Source organism: Suncus etruscus, chromosome 7, assembly GCF_024139225.1.
Source record: "Suncus etruscus isolate mSunEtr1 chromosome 7, mSunEtr1.pri.cur, whole genome shotgun sequence".
Lineage (NCBI taxonomy): Eukaryota > Metazoa > Chordata > Mammalia > Eulipotyphla > Soricidae > Suncus > Suncus etruscus.
Window position 1 is genome coordinate 27,234,553 of NC_064854.1, and position 16,655 is coordinate 27,251,207.

At 41.3% G+C, this 16,655-nt stretch overlaps 1 protein-coding gene and 1 pseudogene across 1 annotated transcript in view; both read right to left on the reverse strand.

Moving 5' to 3' along the window:
- The window catches only part of PIP4K2A (phosphatidylinositol-5-phosphate 4-kinase type 2 alpha), a 161,303-nt gene that overhangs the window by 68,580 nt on the left and 76,068 nt on the right, over nt 1-16,655 (reverse strand). The window lies entirely within an intron of this gene.
- On the reverse strand, nt 9,247-10,310 carry LOC126014492 (zinc transporter ZIP9-like; annotated as a pseudogene).

The window sequence follows — 16,655 nt, forward strand, 5'->3', positions numbered from 1 at the left end:
CCACTGAGTCAAAGAAAGACCATGTGTGGGTTTAAGAGGGAAGCACAATCCAGGTAATTGAAGAGGTTGTGAGGTTTAAAATATGAGTCTTTATAATACAAGTGTTTCAAATACAGGGGACCTTTGTAAGGGTCAGAGGGGCTTGTCATAACGTGCTATCAAGCAGCAAAGAAATAAACACACTTGAAACTTCCTTTCAAGGTAAAGTTAGGACTTACTGAGTAAAAAAACAACAGCTTTTCAAGAGAAAAGAACACACTGAGATGAGAGGATTCTGAAAACAGATGTTTGGAACCACTGCAATTGCTTTGTAATTTTGTGGCCCAAAAACAACATAACTGTCACCTTGAAAACTCTTAGATTTGCACACTCAAAACCAGAACTAACACAGCAGTGTAGCCTAGGAGAAACCTGGCCAGAATTTGAGGCCCATCTGCAAAAACGTTACCAACAAAAATACCTCCCAGTGGGCTCATGGGCTTTCAGGGACAATGAAATTGAACATTTGAAAGTCAACTCAAGGCTGTATCAACTAAACCAGGTAGAAGGTGCTGAGCTAAGGTCTTAGTAGAAATGGCCAGGGATACGGTTCTTCCAACTATAGTTGGAGATGCATGGTCAGCAATGAAAACCAATAAAATGAAGTTTAAATATACAGACTCTCATAGGTAGACTTGAAAAATAACTGAACCGGGGCCGGGTAGGTGGCGCTGGAGGTAAGGTGTCTGCCTTGCAAGCGCTAGCCAAGGAAGGACCGCGGTTCGATCCCCCGGCGTCCCATATGGTCCCCCCAAGCCAGGGGCGACTTCTGAGCACATAGCCAGGAGTAACCCCTGAGCGTCAAACGGGTGTGGCCCAAAAACCAAAAAAAAAAAAGAAAAGAAAAATAACTGAACCAAAATTGAACTGAGAAGATAATGCAAATGTCAGAGCACATGCCTCACATGTGTTAGGTCTCCCAATACTGCATGGGTCCCTCAGACATGAAAATAGTTGTAAAATTTAAAATTTCACTACATTGGGGCTGGAGTAATAGTACAGAGGGTAAATTAACTTCTTTGCATATCGCCAATCCAAAACCAATTCCTGGCACCCCATGTGGTTACCCCAAACTCATCACTAAGTGATCTTGAGCACAGACCCAGTAATAAGCCCTAAACACCTCCAGATATGGCCCCCAAAATAAAAAACAAAAACAAGCTATTTTGTTACAAGTTTCCAAAAACTTATTGTTCTCATTGTGGATTAAATCATTTTAGATACAGACAAAAGGTCTTAAAGTGTTAAAATGATTTAAAAAGATTTGCTTTGGGGGCAGATCTGTAGCTCAGTGGCTTGAACCCCAAAATTATCTGTAGACTTTAAAGCACCTGCCTTGAGTATATGAGGCCCTGGGATTGGGTGAATTTCCCCAAAACAAACAAACAAACAAAAAATCCCTCAAAACCCAAATACAATATTTAATTTTATTTTTTGTTAGTGTTAGACTTGAAGATTTATCTTTTGTTATTGTTAGACTTGAAGATTTATCTTTTGTTATTGTTAGACTTGAAGGAGACACTATTTGCACATGAATAAAATATCTGAGTATTCTAAGTTAGGCTTATATTTCACACACATGCTATGGGGACCCAAAGTATTTGGAGTCAATATTCTCATGAAGATTTGTCAAAACACACAGGTATGTTACGGCAGTTTACGGGGAAATAAAAAGACCAGTTCTTTCTGAACTGCTCTCATCCTCTGTACCCCCATCATCCCCCAGATGTTCTGAGCATTTAGGAAACATCCAAGAGTGAGAACCATGATGCCATTTATCTCTCTGCTGACCAGAGCCTGGCCAGATACTTACAGAGTTCCCACTGAGTCGTGGAAACAGCACATTTGAAAAATTGTTAGAATAAAAAAGCAACAACTTTCATATAGACCTGTTTTCCGCTAATGTTGTGGAAAGATTATTCGTGCTAAGCAGATGAGAAATGAAGTTTAACACCTGTGTCTGGAGCATTCACAGCTTCCGTAGATCACAAGAAGGAAAGGTAGAATTAGAGGCTCTGCCTTCTACTTGCCTCAATCTCACAAACACATTTCTGACTCGGACCCAAGAATCTTGGAAAGCTAGCCCTCAGGAAAGGCGGCAGGAAGCAGAGTCCAGGGGGCACCTGGCTATGACAGGTGAGAGGGGAGGCCAGAAATATGCTAAACTGGTGGGAGTTTAGGCACTTGGTATCTTTCTATATAGTGAACAGAATGAGTGTGATTTTAGATTTCCACTGTATTTCACTGCATAATCGTCACCACCACAGTTGCTTTTTCCAGTAATACCAGCACAATTGGAGGTGGGGTGAGGGCAGCTCATCAGGTCCAGGGGCCCCAGTGCAAAGATGGGAAGATGCTGAGCACAGAGCCCTGAGCACCAACAGGTGTGGCCTCCAAACAGAAAACAAAAACCAGCTACTATGTTGTTTTTTCAAAAATATACTGCTTTTATGAAATACTAAATAATAAAAATAAAATAAATAATAAAATAAATAAAGATAAAGATAAAAGTGCTTCTTGGAGCCTTCAGTGTATGGGACCACCTGGGCCACCCCTGAGCTGCTTAGGACCCATGTGGTGCCAGGAAGTGAACCTGGGTCACAGGCACATTTCCTACCCACTGTTCTCTCTTGGCTAAACTGGCAAGATTTTTTTTTTTAAAGGATGGAGTTTTTCAAAATAGATAATCATACCCCTAATTTTCTTTACTCAAAGTCATAAAACCTGTGCCAATATGTGGTGAATCTTGATCTTCTAGGTTCATTCAGCCCTCCTTTCTCGTTTGTAAAATATTATCTACCTTATCCTGACATTTTCGTCCCATTTGCCTCTAAGTTCCAAGTGTTTCTGTCTGGTGGGCTGAATCCATCATGTTACATTCTTTAGTCTGAGACTATTTCAAGTATGTGCAAATGCATTTTTCTAAAAAAATTAAAGCCAGGAGGCAACTCAAGTTTTGTCTCAAAAAGAAAGAATTATTGGCTAACAATAGAGTAAGGATATTTTATTCACAAGAAGATATTGTTTCGGACACATACCAGACCACAGTTCTTGCATAATTTTCTTTTCTCACTGAAAATGTTTCCCAAAGTTAGGGGCAAACTTGCGTTGGGACTGAGTTCAGATTTAGCATGCTTGCCTTCACACTGAGTTGTAGAAAAAAAATGTCTATTTTTTTCATCAACTTACGAATTAATGGGAAGTACAACTTAAAAATAGCCTTAAGTGTTTCACAAATAAAAAGAGCAAACACCGTTTTGTAAACCTGGCTTAAAGGAAAATTACTGTTAGAAGCCATAATTTTTCCCAAACCATGTCCGATCAATGACTAAATCTCTCCTTTCCACAAACTGCCTAAAGAACAAAAAAATGCTCTTGGTTATTTTCATTATTTTCAGGAAAAGAGCATTTGTGCTCCCATGAGTTTTATATAAATCACTCTTTCCCCACCTCTTCCCACCACATGTAGACAGCAGATGACAACAAAGTAGAAAAACAGAAAAGGAAGGAAGGAAGGAAGGAAGGAAGGAAGGAAGGAAGGAAGGAAGGAAGGAAGGAAGGAAGGAAGGAAGGAAGGAAGGAAGGAAGGAAGGAGGGAGGGAGGGAGGGAGGGAGGGAGGGAGGGAGGGAGGGAGGGAGGGAGGGAGGGAGGAAGGGAGGAAGGGAGGAAGGGAGGAAGGAAGGAAGGAAGGAAGGAAGGAAGGAAGGAAGGAAGGAAGGAAGGAAGGAAGGAAGGAAGGAAGGAAGGAAGGAAGGAAGGAAGGAAGGAAGGAAGGAAGGAAGGAAGGAAGGAAGGAAGGAAGGAATCCAGCCATCCCAGGGAATCAAATGCCATGAATTTTAATTCCCAATTAGACTAATGAGCATTAATGTCTCATTTTCCATGTCTTGAAAACAAGAACTAAGAATGTATCCCACCAGGTTTAATTTAGGCACTTTGCACTGACTGGATTTTAATATGTGGCCACTTTGTCCTGGTGGCCCACCCCACTGTCAGGTTCCCCATACCACAGCTCCCAAATCCCACTGTGTGATCTCTGGCACACCACAGTTTGCTTTGTACTAGTACCTTGTGCCACTCCTGGCGAGCATCTCAACCAAATATGGTTGAGCAGTAAGGTCCCAGGAACATCACAACCAGAATATGCCGAGGGACACAAGTCAAGTGTGACCAAACACTGACCCTAGAAATATGAGTCCCAGTGAGCACCCCAACCAAGCATGTGTGCACCCCTCTCCAGGTCATCAGAACCACCACAATCAAGGGCAGGGCAGAATAAGGAAATCAAAGTGATATAGGTTAACATCAAATTCATTATTTGCCCACCATTAATAAGTTTATTTCTGGGGATCTTTCCTGCCGCTCCCTGCTTAAGACCAAAGGAAGAGAATGTCTGGAAATCTAGGACAATTTCCAAAAATTCCACATAAATCACAGATTAAAAATTTTCTTTTTTAGCAAAGCAAATGAAAAAAATGTGTGTCATTTAAAACCAGGAATCAGTCTATGTTCTCGTTTCTCCTATTATTTTGTTTGGGGACCACACCCTGTGGGGTCAGGGCTTACTCCTGGCTCTCATTTCTGATGGGAGTCTGGAGTGATCCAGGTTGAACATGTGCAAGGCAAGTGCCTGCTGGACTCTCTGGCCTGCCATGTTTTCTACCATGTATCGCAAGAAATATCAGTGAACTCAAGTTTCCCTAAGACCCTCAAGAGCAGGAAAAGATGTGGGGCCAAGTGTGCATCACATTTGGTGCTGGCTGGGGGAAACTTCAGACACTGGACAGTGAAGAAGGACAACTCTGAGCATTCCAATGTAAAATAACCAAGTCAGAAAATCACAAGTTGCTATGGAGAGAGATCAACAGGAAGGCAACCACAGTCTCACCAAGAAGGCAAAGTCGAAGTAAAATGTTTCATGAACTTGCATTTGTGAAACCAAAACCTACCATAAAGGTAAGACAAGTTACACATATCAGGCAGGAGGACTTTGCCAAATATCCTGATTGCTGATGACTTCTAAGTACTGAGCTAAGTATTCTATTTGGAGCCAAGGCTGTTCAGCACTTAATGGCAGGTTTCACAGAACTGTCAATGGTGGTAATGATTCCGGACCTTACCCATGTGTTGGCTAATGACAATATAAGGAGGACAGCGATAATAGCAAACTAAACCCCAAATTTCTTTGCTAAAGTAAAGTTGCTCTTTAGAAGCCTTTTCTTCTGTACTCAAGAATAAGCCCCTTAGTAATGGTAGATCTTACTGAGCTAATGCCTGGTTTTTTTTTTTCCTACCTCCAGGACACAAGAAATTGTGCTTGGACAAAGTTTTAAATTAATTTACCCATTTATGCTGGAGATGAATCTCCATGAACAGTGGGTAGGGCACTTGCCTTAATATGGCCAACCTAGGTTCTATCCCTAGCATCCCATATGATCCCCCAAGTGATTCTTACATGCGGAATCAGGATGACCCTCTCCCCCCGAAGCACTACCAGGTATGTCTTCTCCCTCAAATCCTCCACTTAATGAACTTTAAAAGTACTTAACTATTATATCCAGCAAAGATAAGTCTTGAGTTTCCTATTATTGACTGAGAAAGACAAAGTCTCCAATGCTGATGATTAAATGTTTCCAGAAGTCTAGACTGATAGTATGCTAAATGATAAAATATTATTTCACTGGTATTTAAAAAATTGAATAAGATAATCTCTAAACTTTATCCACTGACAATTTCTGAAGATCAAAAAAAGGTCTTTTATGATCCATTTGAAGAACACTTTAAATTTGCAAAAAAATTTTATATCCATTATTAAAAAATGTATTTGTAATCTATAAATTTTTATCATCCAGAGGCCCAGAAATCATAGGGAAAGATGCCATAAATGTTTTATATACTAAGAAAACAGAAGTCTTCATAATAAAAAGATAAAATAGCAAATAACTTCCCCTCTCACTGTCATCCCATGTAATTTGTTGAATGCCAATCAAACAGTACAGAGCACCTCAGACACTCATGTCAACAATGCTTAAAGATGTACTCACTTTAAATGTCATTGTCACTTTTGGACCATGTCCAGGTGTGTTAAGGGCTTTACTCCTGGCTCTGTGCTCAAAGGTCACTCCTGGTAGTGCTGGTAGGAACCAAATGGGATGTTACAGATGGAATCTGAGCCATGCAAATGCATTGCCTACTGTATCATCTTGTCAGCCCCCCAAATACCTGCAAGCATATGTAAGCACCTGAATCTCACCATATCCAGGAGTTAGAAAAGCAGTACAGAGGTAATGCCTTGCAAGCAGCTGACCAGATGTCTTGCAGGTTTGATCCCCAGTAATACGCAGCCCCCAAATCCCTGGAGGCCACCAACAACTACCTGGCCTCTTAGCAGTAAGAGTTTCTAGTCTTGACACTGAATAAGTTGGCTGAGAATCATCTGAAGTTGCCCTGGACCCTTTGAACACCACCTGGAGGGTCTCAAGAAAAATGAGAAAGAAAATAAACTTACTCTCTCTAAATATATACTGTTCACATATAACAATGAAGAAAAAACTAGCTATTATATATTTACTTAATATGTAAATTATAGTTGGATGATGGTTTTCCAGCTTCTACTCTTCAAAACTGTAGACAGATAAGCTCCAAGATCAAAGATTATTTGGGTAAAAAAGGGAAGTAATAGCTAACATGGCCCAGTGAATTAGAAGTAGGTGACAATTTTTATTTTGCAAAAGCAACCTATGGTAGATTTAAAGACAAAATAGGCTGTTCTTTAAAAAATACATTGTATTTTGAAAAGCGAGACCAACCTAATATATAAATAACACTAAGGAAAAACTACAAATAATAAAATAGTCAAATATAAATTTCAGGTGGTCTTTTAGGAAATGTCACATTCCTAATTTGCTCATTTGTTAACTCAGTCTCACTAGTTTCCTTCTATCTTTATTCTTTTAAACATTCTAGAAATAGCCTTCCTATAGAAAGCACTACTTTACAAAGAAAATGACAAAGACTGTAATTACCAAAGGCAATAAATATATTCAATTCTAAAGGGGGAACCTACATCACTAAGATTTGCTTTCAAATGTGATTAAAATAGTTTTCTTTCATATTTACTCTTATTAGATGGTGGGAAAAGGAAAAAGTATTAATGTTGCTATGGTCTGAAGATCCTCCCAATTTCACGTTAATATCTTAATTCCAAAAGGTGTGTCTCTCTTAAGAAGTATCTCCAGCAGTGAGATTACCACCTCTAATGAGAACCTGCTATGGAGACACCCTCAACCTTTGTCCCCCATTTGAGGACACCAATAGGGGTCTATTCAAGGTTGCCACTAATCTGGCCAGGCTTCTATGTGGAGTCTGGGCTTCACCTGCCCTGGGAACAATGAGAAGTTAATTCATTCTTACAAAACTCTCCAGGGTGTGGGCTTTTGATAGAGCACTCAGAACAGAGTAACACAGTTTTATTCCTGAGAGCCTGGTCCTTCAGTTGGACTCATGTCAGCATTAGGCTCTGGTTTGTCTAGCCAAATACCATCTTACTCCAGAAATAACTCCACCTTCTAAGGTGGCTTCAACCACAGGCCATAGCATGAACAGAGCATGTGGGGCAGGAGCCCTCTAGTCTTTTGTAAAACTGTTAATAATGTACCATTCCCTTTAGCCTGTTTTTTTTTTTCATCTCATACACGAGGAAGTTTATTTTGAAGGTTTAACAAAGCTGCATTTGACATAAAGGTAACTTCATTGAAGGGAATAAAGAACAGACAATATTATCTTCATCATCACAGTCCCAGAAATGGTTGTGCTGATGAGAACTCAATTCACAGGAACAGTTAACACCGCCACCAGCAGTGGGTAGCTTATTGTAGAGAGAAAGGGCTGGAGGAGAAAGGTAGGAGAAAAGCATGGACGACACAAAGATATAGGAGACATAATTTCAACTAGCTTTAAATCAGCAGGCAAACACCTCCCATATGTGACACATCTTGACATTTTTCTCTTTTTTTTTTTTTGAGGGGGGTCAGGGGACACACCTGGTGGTACTCAGGATTTATTCCTACCTCTACACTCAGGTTCACTCCTGTTGGGCATATGGGTGCCAGGGATTAAACCTGGGTTGGCCGCGTGCAAGGCGAATGCCCTACCCAGTGTACTATGGCTCTAGCTCCAAAACCTTTACTTTCTGACACTTATCTAACACCCCCCCCCGCCAGGGGCACCACATGTATTTTTGCCAGAGAAACTGCTGGTCTGCTAGCTACTTTACAAAAAATAAGGGCAAACAGTAATTGTTAATCTTATTTTAAAAAAAGTCACTCTGGGGCCGGAGTGATGGCATGGAAGTAAGGCGTTTGCCTTTCATGCAGAAGGTCATTGGTTCGAATCCTGGCGTCCCATATGGTTCCCCGAGCCTGCCAGGAGTGATTTCTGAACATGGAGCCAGGAGTAACTCCTGAGCACTGCCCGGTGTGACCCAAAAACCAAAAAAAAAAAAAAAAAAAAAAAAAAGTCACTCTGAAGATGTTGATGGCTATCCAAATTCACTTAAAATCTAACACCTTAATTTCCAAAGATACTTTGGGAGCTGACCATTCTTGAAGGAAAGCTTAGGACTGAACCTACAAGCACTTGCCTTCTCTGTAAGAATGTGTTATGGAAACAGGGATTTTGCAAAGGAGAGCTTAAAATGGTACAATAGACAAGTCACCTCGTAAGAAGCTAGTCCACTCCTGCTGCTCTGTTAAGTAGAAAGGCAGAGAGGGATAGAGGGAAAGGAACGTACCCTTTATAGTGCAAGACCTCAGAGTATAGTTAGTTTTCAGTGTGTCTTGCCATCATTTTTCTGACTCAATTGCCAAATTTACTATTGTTACCTTTAGCATCTAAGATAGTGGACATTATGACCTTCTATCAAGGCCTGTGGCATAAATGCTAATGCACCAATATTACATGGTGAAATCCATGTTAAAAATCAGTGGACAGAGTGGCCAAGCCTTTAAACTAAAGAGAGAAAAGAGAGAGAGAGAGAAAGAGAGAGAGAGAGAGATTTAGCTTAATTGCAGAACACTGTACTTTCATAATTACTATTTTGTTGAATATAAAGATCTCCACTTTTTCTTAAAACTAAACGCCATCTTCCCTGAGAATAGGGTTAAAAATAAACATCAAACTCAAAATGCCATGGGCCTGTTAAAAGACAGCACATAGGAATGTCTCCATCCAATCACAGTATGTTGCTTTTACTCTAAAAGTTTTTCCGTTACTCCAGGCTTTCTCTCACCTCCCTCTGGATTGTAGAAATACAGGTAGGGACTGGCAAGGTGAGACAAGAGACTGAGGAAGTGAGCAGCGGTCATGTGCTGGCTATTCTCATTATATGGCAAAAACAGCCATGGTCTGAGGCTGGCTGGCCCCCAAGGCCTTTAGTGCTGGTGTCCTACTGACAGGATAAGTGGGATGAGGCAGCCCACAACCAAGGCTGCCACCTCCAGGCGGCTGAGGCCTCTCCCTCCAATAGATTCAGGTTTGTGACTGTGTCCTATTCTGTTTACCTCGGGGTGGAATGTACTGTAGCAACATAAAGAAATGTCCCAGCAGAGAATCCAGTAGCATTGACCTCTGAAAGGGCTTCATTATTGCTTTTACTTAGTCCTAAGTCACCATGGACATAACTGATGCTGCCCATGCAAAGACCAGTAAGTGCTTTCTGATTCGATTCCTCTCAAGGCCAGCGTGCATTAAGAAGGAAACCAGTCCAAAAGCAGCGGGGGCCTTCTGTAGCATTATTGCCACTAACACTATTAACTGGACACTAGTCTGTGAAGTAGAAGCTGCTGCTCCCAAAGCAACACCATCAGCTGCGGCATGAACAACCAGGCCCAGTGTGGTGGTGATTTTGGAATTGCTAGCTCTTGCTGTTTCTGGATCATCAGTAGAATGCACATGGGAGCTGCCAATCTGGTCCACTAGCAACATGAAAACGAAGCCCAGTACGAGGGAAAGGCCAATGTAGGCATGCAGGTAGGTGTGGTCATGGCTGTATTAATGTTCATGGACAACTGGAATTAGTTTTTCTTTTTCTGATGCAATCACATTCTGTGTTTCACTTGCTTGGTGATGTTTTCCTCGGAAAAATTAACAGCCAAAGGAATGATTCCAGCCACATAGCAGCCCACCAACATAGCCAGAGACAGGAGACTGATGGAGATGAAATCTTCCATTCTGCCGTCTTTTTATAGGCCACAACAGATAAGACAACTTCTGGGGGCGTGCAACAAAGCTTGAGTTTTTCAATGCATATGGTAGCTTCAAGAGTGCAAGCAAGGTGAACTTTGCAGGCCTTTCATTTTCACAGCAAACGAGGGGTGTCCCAGGAGCCCCCTTTCTCTTGAATTGAGCTGCTGCAAACAAGCCCCTTTGGGGCTTGATTAGTTAGCACCAGAGTTCACTTTTCACCAAAGCAGTCTTGGGTTCCGGTCTTGGCTTTCCACTTGAGTCCCTTGGGTTCAGCAAGCAGTCGTGGGTTCTAGTCTTGGCTTTTCAAAGCTACTCACTTGAGTTCCTTTGGGTTAACGAGGGGGACGGTCCAGGGGGTCAAGGGGACCTCCAATGGGTCGATTTTAGGACAATGAACGACTTCTCAAATCCTTGCAATCAGGGTATCAACAGGGGCCTGCTCTCCTCCACAGACCAGTCCTTTGCAAATTGCACCCCAATTTCTCTCACTTTCCCCCTCTCCAGAGCTGGAACCAACCCCAGAGTCTGAGGGGAAAAGGAGCCTGCAAGTTCTTCCACAAGGACGAGTCTTAAAAATAAAACAAAACTAAAAGAGTTCAGCAGCAGCGAAGCTGACGCCCAGCTGTCTCTGCTCTCGATCTGAAGCTGCCCTAATCTTCTTCCACTCTGCGCGGCCCAGACGCGGAGCCAGAGCTCCGAGCGCAGCCATGGCTGCCAAGTGGCAAGCAACCTCTTCCTCGCCTCCATAAGCCTGTTTTAGTTCTGATAATTACCTACACTACCCTAGATCATCACATCAGTTCAATGATGTGGTTTACATGCTTTCCTCTACCTTATGACACATAACTTTCAAAACATGAAAACCATGAGTGCTGGCAGAGTTCATTATATACTTGGAGATGAAAAGATGGCTTAAAAGCCTAACTTTGAAGCCACTCAGAATACACTCCATGTTGCTACTTCTAAATTGAAATACAGAATTACTAAATGAATTACCAATGTAACTGGGTAGAAATGATCAATGTAGCATATGAAATGGAGATTTGGCAACAAGCCCATTAAGTCAGCAGCTTCTAGAACTGTTATATTTACTTTGCAGCAATGATCTTAATGTTCTGGTGTTCTGTTTTTAGACAGTAGCAAATATATATTTGTCAGCAAAACACGGAAATGAGCCAGAAAGAATAGCATAAAGAAATAAAAGGGAAGCAGCAACAAAATACTGTTCTACCAGCCCTGACTTGAGGAGCAACAAGCCCCAGTAAAGTTCAGATAAGCTCTACAGATCTGAGGTTTCACTCACCATCTCTCCATCCCTGGGTCTGGGGGCTGAGCCCTCTCACCTTCCCCTATCGTCTATCCCAGTGGTCAGCCACATGTGGCTCTTTACACTTTTAATTTGGCTCTTCTGTGTGTCGGGCAGCCGCTCCAGGAATCAGGACTCTGCTCCTAGCCTCGGTCAGTGCGCGCCCTGTGTGGCTCTCAAAATAAATTTCAATCGTGGTTTTGGCGAGATTTGGCTCAGTTGAAAAAAAAGGTTGCCGACCACTGGTCTATCCCAATGAGCTAGCAGATTCAAGCAACATCTGATGTTTTAATTTTTTGTTTTCTTCCAAGAGCTAGTAATGTGAAATGAGCTACCAATGGCTAGTAAGGTGGAAACAGTGATGGATAATACAGCAGGACACTCAAAAGGGAGCAAATAACACACATGATTCAGGGAGCATCGCCGGAGATCAAAGCACACAGGGTGCATAATTGCATTTGTTATTAATGTTAAAAAGTCTTTGCTTCAGCAATAACTCTTCTTCCAAGTGACTTTTGGAATGACTTTGTTTTGTGAAAATAATAAGAGTATAACTCATAGGACCTATGATTCATACAAATACAAATCAGGAGAGATACAGATAGGGGACAAGATGACATTATTCCTTATAAATCTAGATGGCATGATAAAAACTTAAGGAAGGACACTTTCAGTGTAATGGTAAATGTAATGGTAATCATTTTCAGACAAGAATTAGTGATCACTGGCAAATTGAATGAGCAAACAGAAGGGTGAGAGAAGGGATATTTTCATCTCTCTCCTTGTAAAATACTTACTCCAGACCAAGTGCCAAGCAGTCACTTGGCATTGGAGAAAACGATAGAACATGAGAGCAAAATTAGCACCATCACTCATGGGATCAATCAGCTTCACTCATCTGCTGCCCTAAGCAGATACAGCATTGCATCCATCCAGCATTAAGATGGAAAATGAGCCACATCTCTCTGATCACCAGGAGTCCAACCCCAGTTGAGAAGACTCCACAAAATAAGCATTCTTCACCAGAGTGTATAAAAATCTGGGTTAGAATAAAGGGAACTAGAGAGACATGTCAACCAGATGTGGCATGTAATTCAAGATGAGAAAGAAAAGCTGTAAAAGAGGGAAGAGAAGAAGAGTTGGTTCTCTCATGGGTTCAAGGTCAACATCTGAATCCATGGTATATGGGAATTCTTTAATTGTGTGGGAACTGGGGGAGATTCTATTTTATATATCTGAAATTATTTTAGAATTAAAAGCCTAACAAGCTAAACTCAAAGGGACCTGTTACACTGGCAGGCCAGGGGACAAAGGGTGGTGGGATAGGATGCACTCTGGGTCCATTGGTGGAAAGAGGTTGACATTGGTGGTGGGAAGGGCCCTGATTCATTGTATATCTGAAATTTAACTATGAAGGACTCTGTACATCACAATTGTTACAATAAAATAAAAAAAGTTTTTAAAAAGGCAATCCCCTGAAACATTTTTTAAGTATAGCACATCTGCCATTACTTTCTACCTAATAATCTGTCTACTGCTTACTAAAGTGACAACTTGGTCCAACTTTGTTTGCAGTTCTTAAAGCCACAAACACATTTTATATCTTATCAAGTGCATATTTCTGGCTTACTCATTAGGTTAGTAGTGACATCTGTTCTTTTCCATGAGCAAAAAGCCTGGAACACATGTTCACGCTAATAACCGTAGCACTTCTATGTCTGGTTTGGGGTTGAATGAATGAATCCCCGAGGCTTAAAGAAAAATTATGGGGGCAGAGGGAAGGAAAGGAAATAGGACATAAATTTTGCTTTGGGATGGGAGAGATAGTACAGCAGGCACTATCAGGGCATTTACCTTATTCAACCAGAAGTTATCCCTGAGTGCAAAGCCAAAAGTAAGCCCTGAGCACTGCCAGGTGTGGTTCCAAACCAAACAAAGCAAACCAAAACCCAAATATTCTTGTTTTAATCTATAACTAAGTAGTCAAGATGTCAAGAAGAAGAAGAAAAAATAACTCTTACTTTTAGAAACTAACAGTTCATTTTTTAATTTTATATTCTTTGTGTATCTTTTTTTTTTTTTTTACCAGCGAAAATGTACTTCTCATTGCTTCACCATCTCCTTCATGTTTTTCTTTAATTTTTCTGTGTGGGCCTGGGGATATGATCAGGGGCAGAATAGTTGTCTTGTATGTATGTATGGGTTCAGTTCTAGGCACTTGCAATCAAATCAAACCAACTCTGGTAATGGATATAACTATTATCCATCCTGTTAGTTGGTCTTTACTGAAGAAAAATGGGGCTGAGTGGTGACAAGACTGGTCTCAGGTCATAATGACCTTCACAAAGTGCCTTCTGATTCAATTCACCTGGGCAGTGCAACTCAAGAACTCGGGCGCTTCGCCATTGCGTTTCATTGCCTCTTGTCTTATACCCACATAAATACACGACAAGAATATCAATTTTAAAAAGAAAAAAATACCATCTGATTACTCAAAGTAATTCAAGAAAAATTCTTAAGGAGCTGATGGCTACCTAATAAAATGCACTGATCCACTTTATGTGTACGTATTCAATTTTCTGCTTCTTTTATTTTATGTCACCCACAGCATAAAAAAAAAAAAAAAGATCCTAGCTCTGCCTCTTGAGCTAGTAAAGCAGGAAGAAAACCAGAATGCTCTTCTCATCATTTGGCACAGGGAGCAATTCAGAGGATGCTATGTTGAACTCTGGGGAGATCGGCAGAGAAGCCCCAAGAAAGATGGGGTCTGAGTCAGGAGAGTAGGAGAGTTCCTGAGTCCTCCTCAGTCCTTCTTGATACCACACCATGAACCATCCACAACTTTGTGTCCTGGAAACGTTTCATAAAGCCGGGAACTGAATTAGCAAGACCAACAGCTCTTTACAGTCAAAACATATTCTGCATGTGTGCCCTAACACTGCTGCTAACCTGTCTGGCACTCATTGGCTTGTTTATTTATTATGATTAAACAGCCTCTTTACAAAGTCTAGATTTAGAAGACAAATTAGGTGATTATCACATTTTTCTTCTCTTGTTTGGATCTCCCAAGCAATACTCAGGAGATCAGGGCCCTTCCCAGCAATTCTCAGCCAGCCAGGCCAGGAACTTGGTACTAGGCAGTGCTGCTCAGGCCCTGTGGTCCAGGGATTGTGACCCCAGTGCTAAAGGGCCTCTAGGGTTACACTCTGGAATGCTCATGGGCTGTGTGCTAGTGGATATCAAACCAGGGTCAGCCATAAGCAAGGCAGCACTTTAATCCTGTACTGTCTCTGTGGCACTATGTAATAGAGGGTTATCTGAGATGAGACCCTAAGGAATCACTGTAGTCTTCTTTTCTAAAACTCCAATCTGTACATCTCTCAGTTGAAATGCAGTTTTGTCTTTTTGGTTTTAAATATTTTAAGTGTATAGATGTTTGCTTGAATTTATAGGCACACCCTATAGGAAGAAGCACATACAACTATAAAAGATGTAAAAAAGATAGCTCTAACTTAACCAAATGCTAATTAATCTATACTCGGCCAATGAATGAAAAGTTCCTTCCCTCCCTCTTTCTTTCCCTTTCTTTCTTTCTTTCTTTCTTTCTTTCCTTTCCCTTTCTTTCTTTCTTTCTTCCTTTCTTCCTTCCTTCCTTCCTTCTTTCTCCTTCCTTCTTTCTCCTTCCTTCCTTCCTTCCTTCCTTCCTTCCTTCCTTCCTTCCTTCCTTCCTTCCTTCCTTCCTTCCTTCCTTCCTTTTTCTTTCACATCCAGCAGTGCTCAGAGGTTACTCCTGGCTCTACACTCAGAAATAGCTCCTGGCAGACTCGGGGGACCATATGGGGTACCCAGATTCAAACCACTGTCTTTTGCATGCAAGGCAAACACCCTACCTCAATACTATCTCTCCAGCACCACAAAGTTGTTTCTTTCTTTTTTCTTTTCTTTTCTTTTCTTTTTTTTTTTTTTTTTTTTGGTTTTTCAGACCATACCTGTTTGATACTCGGGGTTACTCCTGGCTAAGCACTCAGAAATTGCCCCTGGCTTGGGGGGACCATATGGGATGCCAGGGGATCAAACCGTGCTCCTTCCTTGGCTAGCACTTGCAAGGCAGACACCTTACCTCTAGCGCCACCTCGCTGGCCCCCCACAAAAAGTTCTTTCTTAATAATCAAGTTTATTTGCCTTTAGAAAGCAACTTCTAAACTGAGTGCCATGGGTCCCCAATGAAAAGATCTGATTATTTGTAAGCACTATCCTTTAATTGGGATTTTAAAATATACATACACATGCTGTCCAGAGGTCTACATTATAAAGGGAGACTAAGATGAAAGTTTCGAAATTGAAGCCAACAAAAATATGTGTCAGATGAGTGGGAAGAGCCAGCAGTCTTTGGCATGGGGGAATGTGGGAGGGATAGTGGAGTGAGGCAGTGAAAATTCTCTAAGATGCTCTATTAGTGGATCAGAATCTGTATATACTTGTCAAAGTCCACAAAATGCATGAAACAGGGTAAACCAAATACCAAGGACAGAGTCACATGAAGTGATGTGTCAGCCAGAAATCCTCATTTGTAACAGGAACCACTGAGGTAGTACATGGATACACCAGTATATAAGTGTAGTCTGTGGATGCAATGTATGGATGTGGGGGAAAGGTGGATTCTTTTCCTTTAGGTTTGTTCTGAGTTTAAAATGCCCCTAAAGGGTCTGGAGTGATAGTACAGCAATCAAGGCACTTGCCTTACAAATGGCCAAACCTAGATTCAATCTCCAGCATCTCAAATGGTTTCCTGAGCCTACCAGAAGTGATTCTTGAGTGCAAAACCAGGAGTAAACCCCAACCACTGCTGGATATGGCTCAAAATTAAAATTAAAAAAAAATTTAAAACCTCTTTACCAATAAAGTTTATTCCTTAAAAACACAATCAGAAATCTCCCAGCATGAAATATTGTGACTGTTGAGACTGTTCATCACTAGTTCTGGATGAGGTGTGGGAGCCAGAGCTTGAAGGAGGGAAGTTTCTTGGACCTGGATAAAAGAAAGTGCCATTAAATACAGGAAATG